A 15,825-nucleotide genomic window follows, 5' to 3' on the forward strand; every position below is an offset into this window, starting at 1 on the left:
GGTTTTAACGTGGCGGGACCCAAACCCAGCGCACGCGAAGTTTTACGCCTTCTCACTTTAGCTCGCTCCCAAACGGGTGTTTGGTTGCTACCCAGAGGATACGTGGATATAAATATCCGGACGTTGTGAGCTGCGATTTGAACCGTACGCACAAGAATCGCTTCTGGCCACTCCCAGGTGAATGGCAGTCAAAAGTTTTCCACTTCTGCGCACGGAACCATCTTCCAGTCGGTTGTTCCAGTACAACTTAAAAAAAAATTGTCGAATGTGGGTGATATAGAAAAATATAAAAAGGCCAAATGTTCAGCCAAAAATCAGAAACAAATGTTTTTGCAATTGTGTGCTTGTAAATCGAGGCTTTGAAATTTTTTATAATCGGAGAGTAACTACATATGTATACTGTCAACTTTCAGAAATGAGAAAAGCTGTAAATTTTATGAACTTGTTCTTTCTTTCTTTACTGTTTCCTTTTTGGAGTAGGAACATACGGTGAAGGACAAGAAATGAAACATCTAGGCGGAGTAGGCTTTTTGATAACTCAAAGCTTCATACTACCTAGAGGTATGCAGTATCACACGGTCCGGGTTCGATCCCTGGTCAGGGCAACATTTCAAAAAAGTATTTTTAAGTGAAACTTCTTACACGAGTTCGAAGATGGTTGCGTTAAATATTTAACACCCAGACATAAAATCTACTTACTTAAAAAATACATTTCCTAGAATTGTCGACAGTACATACATATGTATGTAGATACAATTAGATTGAAGTGCAACCATTGAAATTCATTGATAAATATCTGTGGTAACCTGAAAAGTATTAATTTGCAAAAAACATACATATTTAAGTATGAAATAGTTGTTTTACTTTCTGGTCGTAGTTGCGCTCTTCTAGATGAAAATCCACAGCACTTAAGTATTATTAAATTTAAGTCTACTAATCACTACAATATTTACAACACCAATAACGATACATTTTTTAAGAGTTTTTCCTAGAACGCACAGTGTAATATTTCCATATTCTAGAAAATATTAATTACATTATTTTATGTCGCCAAATTTAAAAACAATGTCAAAAATGTTTTTAGAAATGCCTGATAAAGATGAAACAATACCAACTAAAAAATTTAAATCAAAGTGTAGGGCGGGACGGGGTTTGATTTGAAAAATTATTAAGCGCAATAATATTTAAACTTGTATATTTGAAACCGAATCTCAATATTTAATTAGTCGGTGTTATGTGAAAATTCTTGCACGAGTTCGGAGATGGTTGCGTTAAATACCCTACAGGGAAAGCTACCAGTTGTGAACCAGAATGCTACCAGTTTGCGATTCAGCCCAACTAGTTCACGTTGTATCCTTTTTCAATGTTAGCGACTGGTATTTTTAACATGGCGGTGTCATAGGAGATGTCAATTGTCTGCTCCTGCATCAGCATGCTACCAGTAGAAATACTAGTAGCATCATACCAGTTGACGGGATAGACTGCCTATTCATCCCCCGTGAAAAGCATAAGTATGTCATTTTGCTCGCGGTGCTGCAACAGTGGTAATGGTCGACAGAGTAAAGCTTTGGCACGCCAAATCAAGAGATCCGAGTTCGAATCTCAGTGGGCGAATGTTTTTTTATTTTTTTCTTTTTTTTTATTTGTTTATATTTTTATTTCTATCTCTTGTGTAATTTTTAAATTTATTGTTTTAAAAAGAACAAAAAATTATTTATTTTCATTTTTTTATGGTATTTTAGCATTTAGGTTTTTTCCAAATCTATTTAAATTTATGTACAATTTTTATTTTATATTTAAATTGAAATAATTATTTAAATTAAGTTACTTACCTTACTTTAACAACCTCCATGCGTACTCGAACCTGAGATCTCAGAACCAGAATCGGTAGTCTTCACTCGACGCCACAGCCGACATTTGTGATGAAAGCAATTAACCACGTTTTAGGTTTGGTTATGCCTCTTCAAAGACAGATGTCGCTGATCGCATAAGTTGTACGAAATTGCCGAAATGGTAGGCCGTCGCTTTAGCACATACTAGTTAGTGAACTAGTATTTATACAGGCTGGTTTGGCATTTTACTGCGCAGACCTGGTATAATTATAGTCCATGATGAACTGGTATGACTCTCCCATTTAATACCAGTTTTCGAACTAGAATTTCTACCAAATAGTTTACTTCTTTCTGTGCGGAACTGGTATAATTATGGTTCATAACGAACTGGTAAGACTTTTATCCTTAAATAATAGTTCATGAACTGGAATTTGTGCATACTGGTTTAGCTTTTCACTGCAGGGTATTTAACACCGAGTCATAAAATCTGTAGCCTTCGTTCGATTTTAAAGGATGAAATTTCGATCTTTATTTTATTTGTCCTGAATTCGAAAAAGAATCTTCGAAGTGCAGAAAAAAGGTGCACTGAAAGTATTTTTTTCCGGATATTTCAGTAGAAATTAGTAAAGAAAACTACATAACTCCCAAAAACGTCTGCATGACTCCTGCACGACTTAAAACTAATTTAAAGTAGTTTATAATAATAGATTAATTTCATGAAATGATTAATCGTTGCCATCCCTAGGATCTAGTAAGAGCTACACAGTGGCTCACAATATGATTGTCTCAGACATATTTAAATATGTATGTAGTTCAATGGCTTGCAACTTAGCCAGAAAAACGGAGTTAACTGTGGTGCCATCGAGCTTTCTAGGTTGAATACCATAGACATCTGCCCCGTCATACACTGCGGAAAAAATATCACTCTGTGTCAAAAAATCTACCTAGACCGATTTCGTCCAAAAATTATTTTAAATGTTTGTCAAAAATGAGGTGGCCTTTGGATGTGCAGAAACGTTTAATTTTTTTCGAAAAGAGTTGCAACCTGATAAAATATTAAATTAAAATTATTTAGCAAGTCAAATCAATTATTACATTATGGGTATCGAGCGAAATGGTTTTGAAAAGGCTTTATTCTCTAATTTTAAGTAGGAGAGTTGCCACTTGTTTAAAAAATTAAGTTCATTGAAGGCAATTGGAACTGTGTCACAATATGGGTGTCAGAAGAAGAAGGTCTAATAAGGTTTAAGTTTAAAAATATTTTGAATAAGGTTGCCACTTGTTTAAACACTTAAGTTCAATGTATATAATAGCTTAAAGAAATTACTGCAATATGGATATCAATCAAAATGCCTATGACAAAAACGTTATTTATAAACTACATGTAGGAGGGTTGCCAACTGTTTTAAAAATTTAATTCAACGTGAATCGGGGGAGTTAGATAATTGAAATACGTATCACAATATGGCTGCCAGATAAAAAAGGTTTAACAAGGTTTTGGTTTTAAAATACTTTGATGAGGGTTGCCACTTGTTTGAAAAGTCGAATTTAATTAAATTTTGCATAAGGTATATAAAATATGGGCTTCACACGTATGAGTGGTAAAAAATTCTTATTTTGAGCATTAAGAATATTAGAGAGGGCTGCCACCTGTTTTAAAAGTTAAAGACGCAGGCGCTGATGGGACTGATCTTTGTTTAACCGACTTCAAAAAAAGGAGAAGGTTATCAATTCGTCGGATTATTTTTTTTTTGTGTTTGTAACCGCATAACTTTGGACCACATTAACCGATTTCTATAGTTCTTTTTATTTTATTTTAAGGAATTGCGTTACCTCAAACGTGGTCCCATACTAATTAGGTTTAGATCCGATCATTAGATCTCAGAGAAATTAGCGGTAATCTTAAATTTTTATATGGGAATTGTAGTCGGATTTGTTTTTTACTTAAATATTACTTGTTTAAATACTTTTCATTTCCTGATATATTTCACATCCGCCAACATCACTTATGTGAAATAATTAATAAAATAATTTTAACAACAAAAAAAAATGATGACTAAATATTTACTGCATTGCATGTGTCAAAATTAATTTGCGCTGAATTCCACACACACATTATTCGTCAAATTCATCTGTGGCATGCCTATCAATATACATTTCAATTATGTANTTGATGCTTAAAATAAAGCATCCTTTTTAGCTTAATTGATACATTTGCTCCCATTTTGAACTTCGCGAAAAAATTGAATGGTCAACTGGTGTTTTTCGGTTGAAATTTTAATTATAATTTTTTGCTGTTTTTTTATTGCTATTTTTTCAGCATTAGTTTTAAATTGCACATCCTTAAACAATAAATGAAAAATTAAAAAAAAAATTAAAAATTGTAATTAACATCATAATACAATGTATGTAGTCAAGTAACAAAAGGGGTAACATTTGCGGTTTTCTGCCGATCATGTGGCCAAGCGTGCGTCAGACTGATCGTCAGTGAATTGTTATTACTCGCTTTGGAGGCGGATGAAGGCGTTGTTTTCTGTATAGGATGACTTGTAATTCATTTTTTGTGTGTTAATTTTTTTTATTTATTTTTTGTTGTAAAGCGAAAATTTTATACTAAATTGATTTGCACGTGCTGTCCCCATGTTCTGGGTAAATAGTACATACATGCGTACATTAATGATTGAATTGAAGTGCGAATTGTGGTGGAGAATTTGTACAAACATACTTATGTACATATGTGAATATGTTTACATTCGATTGAGGTCGCTTCCTACACGAAACAAAAAAAAAATATATATATATTTAAAAAGGAATTCCGAAAAAATGGAGCATCCCGAGTTGTATGTAGCTTTTTTTACAGCGCAGTTTCTCATTGCTTAAATGTGCTTAAAAATTTCCCATTGCCAGTGAAACCTCCCTCGGGTGGACATTCACCGTAAGTCGACTTTTGTTTTCCGAAGAGAGGTATCCGTTCAAACGGGGCGGAGGGAAGCTTAATTTAGAACTTTTGAATTAGAATAAAATATGTTACATCGTTGAAACAAAAATGTGTACATATTTTTGCAAAAGTAACTGAACAAAAAGGACTGAGTAAACTGAACGAAATCTGGGAATGAAAAAATATTTCATTTTATCAGGCGAGTCCTTTTTTAAAAAATGTTATAATGTTTCACCTGTGTGTAATCAAATCTTGGAATCAAATTTGTACCAACTTCCCGATGAGCAAGAGACTTGAAACTTCAAACATAGATAGGAGCACGATGACAATGCATTATGAAGGGGGAGTTAATCCGCTAGGAAACGCCGGTGTAGAGATATTTGAAAAACCCGTATTTATGATCAGATAGGGTTCATATTTGTAATGTATACTACTTACATGAAAGGGAATAACGCCACAAAACAAGTTTCCCGGTAGGTGGCGCAGGAGTAAAGATATTTGACAAAATTAGATAACTCGACTAATTTGGGTAATTTCGATAACTGTACGTTTCGCGGGCTGGATAAATTTCGATAACTCACAAATATATATATTTCAATATAAATAGATAACTCGATAAACTTTGGATACCTCCATAAATTTCGATTATTCGGTTAATTTTTATGGCTTCATATTTTTCGCAAGCCATCGACAAATTTCGACAACTAGCTACAATCTGGTAAGACGATAAAATTCGATAAGCAGTGATAACTGGATAAACTTATATAACCCTGAAATTTCGATAACTTGATATATTTTGAAAATTCCAAAAATATCGACTTGATAAATCGTCAAATTTCAGTAAATCAGTAAATATCGATAACTCGATAAGCTGAAAGGACTAGATGCATTACGATAACTCGAGACAAATTTCGTGAAGTCTATAAATAATGGTAATTCAATAAATATCGATAATTTGATGAATTTCATTAACTTGACAAATTTCGATAGTCCCCTAAATTTCGACAACTACTTTCCTGTGTCAATAAATTTCGAAAACTCTATAAACATTGATCAATTTGAATAATGCGATACGTTGCGATAACTCCACACATTTCGATAACTACAAACTTCGATGACCCGATAAATTTCGGTAACTTGACTACTTTTGATAAATAAATTTTTTATGTTTCAATAAATTTTCTTGCGCTTTCAGTTACCCGGATTCCTATGTATTAATATCTAGATATATGTAAGGTATTTTTTTATTTGACTAAGTATTCGTTTTCCTGATTACACCCATCCCTGCTACATATGTACATACATATGTACGCGGTAACTACAGGCCGAAGCATTTTTTTTTTTTGGAACTTTGTACTTTTTACTTCTACCATGAAACCCAGTACATAGAACATAAAAAAAAACTTTTAGAATAGCATTTCCTAGGCATATAAATCTATTCGAACCTACATACCTGTACCTAAAAGTTTTACACCAAACTAATACATTTGCACAATGCGACTAAATCGTATAGCTTATCAAATTAGTCAAACATTTATTGTTTTATTAACACTAAATTTCAATAAAAATTTATCTTAATAATGTGAACTACACACGTTATGTTATGTAGTCATCTGTCAAACTCAATATTCAATTTCCGCTATAACAATGCTTTCAATTAAAGATAATAAGGTAAAGAAATGTAAATTGTTTTGAAGTGAAACAAAAAGTGCCGTCGAGCTCTAATTCCAAACTCCAATGAAATGAAAAAGCGACAGTATGTAGATGGAAGGGGATGGCGGTGGTGGTTGGGCACGATTAAGACTGAGCTGAAGTTTATGTTTAAGATTAAAATTAAGATAAAAAAATTTAGATTGAGATCAAGATTAAAGTTGAGATTAGGATTAAAATTAGGATTAAATTTACGGATCAACGAATGATTCAGATAGAGATGGAAATGTAGATTGATATTAAGAGTGAGATTAAGAGTGAGATTAATATTAAGATCAAGATTAAGATTAAGATTAGGATTAATTCAAGATAAAGATTTAGATGGAGATTAAAATTAAGATTGAGATTAAAGTTAACATTAAGTTTAATAATAAAATTAAGGTTAAGATAATGATTACGGTTAAGATTGAGATTAAGATTTGGATTAAGATAAAAATTAAGATTAAGATTAGTCTATGGATTAATTTTAAGATTAAGATTCAACGAAGACTCGGATGGAGACTGAAATTCAGATTGGGATTAAGATTGAGAATAAGGTTAAGATTAAATTTAACATTAAGGTTAAGGCTAAGATTAAAGTTGAGATTAAGATTAAGACTAAAATTGCGATTAAAGTTAAGAATAAGAAGATTCAGATTGAGATTAAGATTAGGAGATTGTTCATTATTATGCAGAAAACACTCTGCTAATAGGAGCAAGAAGTTCACTTAAGTCGCGCGGGGGGTCCACACACAACCATTTTTTTTTTTGCGCACGGACCATATTTATAATCTAAGGAAAAGAATTACAGTATTTGAATACTCAGAGGTACCATGCGAAAAAAATTTAGTAAAAAAAAATATATATTTTTTTTTTTGATTTATTCATATGTATATATATATATTTTTTTAATACGTATCCTCTTTAAACCGAGTCCAAGATGTTTTTTTGTAAAAATTTCTCTTTTATATGCGTTGAGTTTTTGTAGTGAAACTTCTTTAGCGGCGGTTGGTTGGTTGGGAGTAAATTCGCAAGTTCAACGGAAACTACACACGGAAATGGTTGGGGCTGAAAAAATTGCTTCTTGACAACAACAAAAACTTGCTAATAAAAGGTTAAAGAATAAAACTTAGGAAAAGACCAATACAAGAATGCAAGTAAAGGTGGTACGTACATAGATAAAGAAAAGGATAAAGACAATGGTAAAAATAAAAACAAAAACTAAGATGCGTAAAGATAAAGGCAAAAATACATACATACATATACATATAAGGGCAAAGGTGAAGGCGGATATGTAAAAAGATATGTATGAAGAAAATGATAAAGAAAATAGTAAAAAAAATAATAATATAAAAAAAGATGAGATACCGATAAAAGCAACGCTGAAGATAGAGAAAGAAAGATTAAAATAAAAGTAATTATAGATATCTTTATAGATTTTGTTATCGATATTTTTTATCGATTTTGTAATCGATATTTTTAACGATTTTGTTATCGATATCTTTTATCGATATTGTTATCTATTTTATTTTAGATATTTTTATGGAATTTCTTATCGATATTGTTATCGATTTTGTTGTCGATATTTTTATGGATGTTTCTATCGACTTTGTTGTAGATAGAGTATAAAAATAAAAATGAAGATAAAGGAAAACAGGGATCTAGATAGAAAAAAAGACTAAAAATATAACCTTAAGCAAAAACAGAAGTATGTATGTGTGTACATATATATATGAATATTGATTATGAGACAAACTAAATATGTAACGTAAGTTTCACTTCTCCAGTGTGGCCCAGGCGCACTTACTTTTGTTTTAAATAATTTTTTGTACGTAGTCCTCGGATTATTGTATCAAAAGTCTCGCTGCCTGTTTGGCATCCTTGGCTGTTAATTTAGTGCGCTGAGTATACTGTCCCCTACGGGAAATGTGGCAACGTCTTTAGGCAATACAGCAGAGGGGCGCCGGGGTAGAAATTTTCAAACACATCTGTGACATCACTAAATTTTTTATTTACTTATGTACATAAGTATTTTGCAAGTTCTACTGTCAATATTACATCTATTTTTTCTAACAAATTATCCAACAATAACAAATTGTTAGTCTCATTAGTTATTTATTGTGTGTTTATTTATTTTTTTGCCTTTTCGCTACTCCGACGTCATACCAAATACATACATACATATGAAACGAGTAGCATAACGGAAAGTTGACAACTCAATTTCAACGATTAAAGGAGAAATTTGATCTGATTGTGAGTACCCAGATGAATGAAAAAACTGTGTAGATATGACAACAATTTTATTGATCATCGGCGCACATTGGTGCGTGCGATTTGCAAGCCATTTGAGTGCATATATGCGTGCGTTTGTGTGAATTGACATCTATTGTGCTACAATTTAAGGCGACAAATTGACACTCGTTGACGAAATAAAATTTAAATTGAAAAAGCAAAAAAAAAAAAAAAAAATTTGCTCAAAAACTTGTAATTGATTAGTGGTATGGAAAACTAGCTTAAAACTAGATGAACACATGTGTATATGTATGTATGTATACATATGTATATGTATGTATATATGTATGTTTTTATAAATTTAAATTTTGTGCAGTCAAGAGTAAACGGTAGAGCATTGAGCGCATGGAGAGCTCCAACTTACAAAACTAACTCTGACTTAATTCGCGTTTAACGACGCGACAACTTTATTGGTGGCTTGTACTAAGTACGAGTACGAGTGGCGAGTGGCAAGTGGCGAATGTGTTTGGTAGAAACTTACTAACTAACACTTTTGCTTGCCCATGCACTCAGAGTTTTTGTTTTTGTTTTTTTTTGGTTACGCCAACAACCTAGCACTTACTAGCCAACCAACCAACTAAGTAGTTACTACCGCTTTAGTAGAGTTCTAAGCTATTTGCTTTGTGTTTTTTTTTTGCATGCCTTTTGTTTTAGTCTCATTGAGTGCATACGTCAATATGTATGCGCAAGTGTCAATACATACATAGGTATGTGTGTTAGTGTGGGTGGTTTTTAGGGCTTTTCCGCCTCAACTCCATATGCCACTCGAAATGAATGAATAAAAGAGCTGCGGTTTCTCGGCCTGTGAAACAGTCGTCGTTCGAACGCGGCTGCTGACGGTTGAACGGTTTTTGGTGGTGTAGACCGAACTTTATAATTTTTTTTTTAAATCTTTTATTTTTATTTGCGTTGTGATGGTGTTATAAAGTTTATAAATACCGAATATGTACATTTAAAACAAGTTAGTATATTAAGCGTATAAAACGCGAAAAAATCATACAGACATACATGACGTTTGTATATGTACTTAAATAATGTACAAATTTATTTAGTTGGAAATTCGCACATATATACATACATACATACATACATACAAGTGTGGTTTTAACGTGATCTTATGATGAAGCAAGAGTCTTTCTTACCAGCGACATCAGCGGCAGCAGCAAGCAGCAAGCAAATATTTGGCGGGCGCATGCGTTTATGAGTGACTGATAAGTTTTAGCAATAATAAAAACAAACAAGAAATAAACAACAACAATAACAAGTACACGCGCGATAACAATAAATCCAATGCCGTTTTCATCAAAATTTGATTTTTTTATTTTTGGGTTGTTTCAAAATATGTAATTAGTATTTAACTACAACAACAACATAAAATAATTGCGCGCTAATATGTATTAAATTGAAAACAACAAACAACGAAGCACTCAGCAATCAAATTTAAAGTCGATAAATGTCAAATCTAATCGACACTCCATCGCATTTAAAATACAAGCATTATTTAAAAGTATATTGCTTGTCAATTCGACCGACATGTACGACAATACACAGTGCACAGTGGTTCAAAACTGGCATTTAGTGTTCAAAATTCACTGGAGCCTTCATTTTTGAACCAATTTGAGTAGTTTTTTTTTATGAAAACTCATATAACTAGTAAGAGACCAGTTGAGTCCGAAATGATCTATAAAACTGCATAGCCAAAATTTGTCTGAAAATTCAATTTTTTTTTTATTTTAGTGAATTTTTTTTTGTAACATCTCAAATTTTTCTGCTATATATTTTGCGTTTTTAGTTTTTCTCTTTGACGTGGTGATTTTTTAAAGGAGTTCGGAATTTGCAAAATATGATTATTTTAAAAAATAATTTAAAAAACTCAGTGCAATGTAGGAAAACAGTATGGGCATAAAAATAAAGAGAAAACTCTATAGAACTAAGGCAGATTAAATTTGTTGGGTGCTTAAGGATAAGTAAGTATTGAAAATGTAGATGTTAAGAACTAATATACACACGACCACATTCTGAAATTTCGTCCTTCCAAGTTTTTAAGCTTAAAAAAAATTAAATTAATTAAAACGGCATTATCAACAACCATTCCAACCAACCAAAAAATTTTATTTTCCACGGAATTTTCCTTTTCATTTGATACCCGTATTGTTATTCTACATTGCATCTTTGAAATTACAAAGTCCTTTAAAAAAACCTGACATAAAGGACAAAATCTACAAACCCAATTTTACTATAATTTCGTAAGTACATACATATATTTATTGCTTCGTGTGTTAAAAATTTTTTTTTTTTTGTTTTTGTCGCAATGTGTAATCGATATAACAAAAAGGGATTAGACATGTCAGAATATCAATCTTTGTACTGTTTGATATTCACCAAAATGATAAAAGACTGTGTAAAAATGGGGAAATTATAAAAAAAAATTTAGCTAAAATAGCTAACTCGATTTAAAAAACAAATTAGTTAATAGCTAAATGCAAATTTCTAAAGCTGAACGTCGAAAATACATAATAGCTAAATCTAGCTGCAAAATAACTAAACTGGTAACACTGGTTCTCAACTATTTATGAAAGAACTAGAAAAAAATATGATAAAACCTGGCATTAAAGATGAAAACAAATCCTACAAAAACCAATATTGCAAATACGACTGTTGAGTCGGGGAAAATGGCCGTGCGGGTTTTACGTAAACATACGACTCAAAACACCGACATCCGCTGCCCTACGAATGCTATTAGTGCGATTTTTCTCGCCAAAAAGCCTAAAATTGTGTCAATAGCAAGGACCGAAAATAACCGTTAAATATCAAGATTTTTATTTTTTGACCATTGCAAAATCATAATTTTTTGTTTTTGTCTAATTGTCATTTCTATTTTTATTATTTTTATTTTTTCCGAACAGAAAAAAATCGTTATTTCAGATTTTTTTTTCATTAAAAATAATCGTTTTTTTTGCATTTTTATTTTTCGATCATTTTGAAACGTTGCATGGATACTGCATTTTTATGATTTAAAAAATTATATCTGAAAATAATGGTTGTAATATGACAGAAATATAAGAATTAAAAATAGCGATCAAAAATTCATCGAGAAAAGTCCAAGGTATAAATCAATTTATGACGGTTCAATTATGATTTTGATTAAAAAGATCATAAACTTTACGGTCCCTGGACAATGGCCATATAAAGAAACAAATCAACCTGTTAGTTGGCTGCCACTCTTATTTAGTTAGCTATTTGTTGTTCTTGTTTATACTTTATTCCACTCACAAGTTGAAGATGTTTATTGGTGTCGGCGCGTTTATATAATTGTTGTTAAATGTTGTTGTACTAAACCAACATTAGTAGTACACACATTAGGGCGGGTCAATTTATATAGGAGATTTTTTTCGACTAAGCGCGTATAGCACAGACGGATTCTACGTGTAATTCTAAGCAAATTTGCCGGAGAAACCATGCGTTCAAAAACAATTTGGAGTTTGCCAAAACTATTTTGGGGGTGTTAAAAAGTGCTTAGTTGTTTTTTTGTTTCTGCGGCACAAACGATTATACTATCTATCCTGAGGAAAGCAGCCACAGTAATATGCTGAAATGATTCGCTTATTAGAATCGATTAAAAAATCTGATCGAGAAGTAGTAAATATTTCCATTTGTTTATACAAATTTTTATAAAAAAATAAAAATTTATACAAAATAATAATTATTTGAAAAATTGAAACAATCAGGTTAAAGCGTGTCTAATTAACTAATGCCATGAAAAAAGCAAGATACATGCTATGAATCAGTGGATAATAAATAATTATTGAATTCATAAAAAAAAGTTAATAACAATAACTCTTGAAAACTTCCAATTTTTCAAAATTGCTCAAATTATATATATATTTTTTGTATATGGTTTTAAACCGAATAAAGTGATTTGTGTCAAAAAATCTTGACCGTCCAGTTTTGGGTGGTCCACTTGAGAGATTTTCACTCAATTATAAAACTAGTTCATTTTGAGATAGTACACAACTTTTACTGCAGGCAATATACCCACTTGAGATATCATGAAATATTTATGTACTAAAGTAAGTATTTATGGTCTCACATTCTTGTCATTATGTATTTACACATACATATGTTCATATGGATATACTATATATGTATATACATATATATTTTTATATGGCTGTAGTTAGTAGATTTATCCCACTATCTCGCCATCGCCATCGCCATTTAATTGCATACGCCAGGCACTGACTTAAGTAGTCATTCTCTTGTCGAACAACATACAGAAATACGAGGGCCTAATTACGTATGTACATATTAAATACAAATGCATATACTTAAGTAAATATACATTGATATGTAGATATGTCATACTCCACGTTCATGGTAAATTTGTTGATTTTTGCGATGACTTTTAAAAACACCACTTCACAGCAAGCAGGCCGAGACTGGTTGGTGTTGTAGGCACCAATTGGCAGTGTTGAAAATGCAACGGCACAGTATGTAGCAGATCGTCAACGCGACTAGGGACGGACACTCGAGTAGGGAGCAAACGATCGGCGACAATCAGCAGCAGCCGTAAATAAAAAGGCAATAGTATATATATTTTTTTTTTTTGATTGATACTCGGCAGTTTGGTTCTATGGAGTAGCCTGCAGTGCCTTGCCTTGCCTTGCCTTGCCACATTGTGCCGCCGCGGAGTTCCAGTATAGTGTGGAGAGCTATAGAGCTATATAAGAAGCAAGTCAGCTGTGGTTTGTTTTTTTTTGCAGCATTTGTGTTCGAGTTATTGAACTTAAGTGCTGGTTGGATGGATGATTTATCTAGCTATGCACATTAGGGCGCAACACTCTCCGTACAAAAAAAAATTTAAATTTAATTTAATTTAATTTAAAAAAAAATCGACACCGTTTTTCCGTCGTAACTATACCATTTATTATATTTTAAGACTTTCGCCCAAATATTTCGAAAAAAATTTAATATTTACCTGAGCTGGATTTATTTGCAAATACCTTAAAAAAAAGAGATTTTTTTATAAAAAAAAATAGTTTTTAAAAATGTTTTTTCTAAAAAGCCACCTCAGATGGTAGAAGAGCTTAAGCTCAAAAGGTCTGCATAAAAATGTTTAAAATTTTTACCAAAGGCATAAAAAATTAGATTTTTTGAGGTACTTTGAAATTGGTCTAGCTCACGTAAATCTGAATATGTTTCCGAAATATTTTAGCGGAATTTTTAAAATATAAAATTTAATTTTTTTTTGGTGATGCACCCTAATGTACATATGTACATGCATAAGTATGTATGCTTACGCATATGTATGAAGGATTTCTTGCGTGATTGCAGGTTTGTTCGTTAGTTGGTTGATGAGTTTGCTTAGTAAGTCAATCGGTTAAAGAACGTTGAAGTGAGGCAAGCAGGCGTGCATGGTTTTTGGTGGGCAACACTTACATATACATATATGTGACTAAAAGCATACATAAAATTATAATTTTACAACAACAACTCATATTTGCACTTTTAATCATTTTTAAGTGCCTCTATGTGTGTTATTTGTGTATGAGCAGATATGCGCACGCCTGCGCATGAATGAAACTCATCAACCATTTCTACCGATCACCAACGCTTCTTCTTTGAGTTTATAGCAACGCTTCGAACGCGAAAAGATTAAAAATCAAATGAAAGGAAAAAAAAATAATTTAAAAAAGCTCCAGCACAACAACAACAACATAGTCGCGCATATCACACAAAGCAATAGTATGAACAGCGACTATAAATACAGTGACTTAATTAATTAAACGCACACATGGTGATTTTTGATTTTAATATTCGTCGTCTTTTTCAAGTTGAAGTATTTTATTACTTTTTTAGAAAAATATTGTACATACTTAACCAACACTTTAAAACTTAATGCAGAAGTTAGAAAAAATTCAAAAAATTTTCATAATCTGTCTTATCCTGAGTTTCGCCTGAAAAACAAAAATTCACCCGAATAATTGTCATCCGCCCATAATAAAACCATGCAAACCAAGAGTGAAAAGTGATAAGGCTGAATAATTTCGATTTTTTTTAATAAATTTTTAGAAAATTTTCTGGTTGCAGTGTTGTAGTCCATAAAATTTTAATATGAGCAAGTTTCAAGCATGTACTTATTATGGAAATTGTTGGGATTTTTCTCTAAATTTTGGATAAAGTTTAAAAGTGGAAGTTATATGGAAAATCGTGCATACTTGAAGCTTTTTTATATTAAAATTTCATGGACTACAGAACTGCTAAAATTCGCGCTGATTTTTAATAACTTTTATTTATTTTGCTGTCGGTGTTTTGAGGCGTTTATGATTTATTTTTTAGACGGTATTTTGCAGTTTCTTCTTTAAGATATCCATATTTATATTGAAAAAAAAAATGCAAAGGATCTTCAGCAAAAAAAAAAAAAAAATTGAGACATGCATTTTATTGCACTAAAATTGAATGGACTTTAAAACTGCGTACCCCAAAATTTTCAAAAAATTCACTTGAAAAAAGTTCGAAAGTTCATTGATGAAAAATTGTTAAATTTTTAAAGTTTTGAATAAAATTAGAAACTTTGATTTATACATGTGGTTCTGGTGGTGAAAATAATTTAGATTTTGTAGCTTTTTTTAAAAATAGCTTTAAAGTAACATTTTCTTAAACCTTTTTCATCTGGCATCCACATTTTTGTATTTCATTTAACCCATTGATTAAATTTTTATTTTTTTTTTTAATTTATTATTTTATATTATTTTTCTGAGCTCAATATGCTACTTAAAAGTAACGACCAATAGAAAAAACAGAAGCTTATTGATTAAGTTTGATTTGACTTTTAAACAGGTGGCAACCCCCTTTAAAAATATTTCGGAAACGAAGCTTTCTTATACCTACCTACCTCTATAAATTTACACACATACACGATTCAAGATTTCTTTCAACGTATTGAATAAAATTTTGCCTTTAAAAAGATGGCAATCCTCTTCAAACATATTTTGCGAAAAAAATCTCTCTTAAACCTACGCACTTCATTTGCATATTTCAATACTTTATTCAACTTATTAAAAAATATATATT

The sequence above is a fragment of the Rhagoletis zephyria genome, unplaced genomic scaffold (assembly GCF_001687245.7).
Source record: "Rhagoletis zephyria isolate East Lansing unplaced genomic scaffold, Rhagoletis_zephyria_1.1 Rzeph_scaffold_03451, whole genome shotgun sequence".
Taxonomy (NCBI): domain Eukaryota; kingdom Metazoa; phylum Arthropoda; class Insecta; order Diptera; family Tephritidae; genus Rhagoletis; species Rhagoletis zephyria.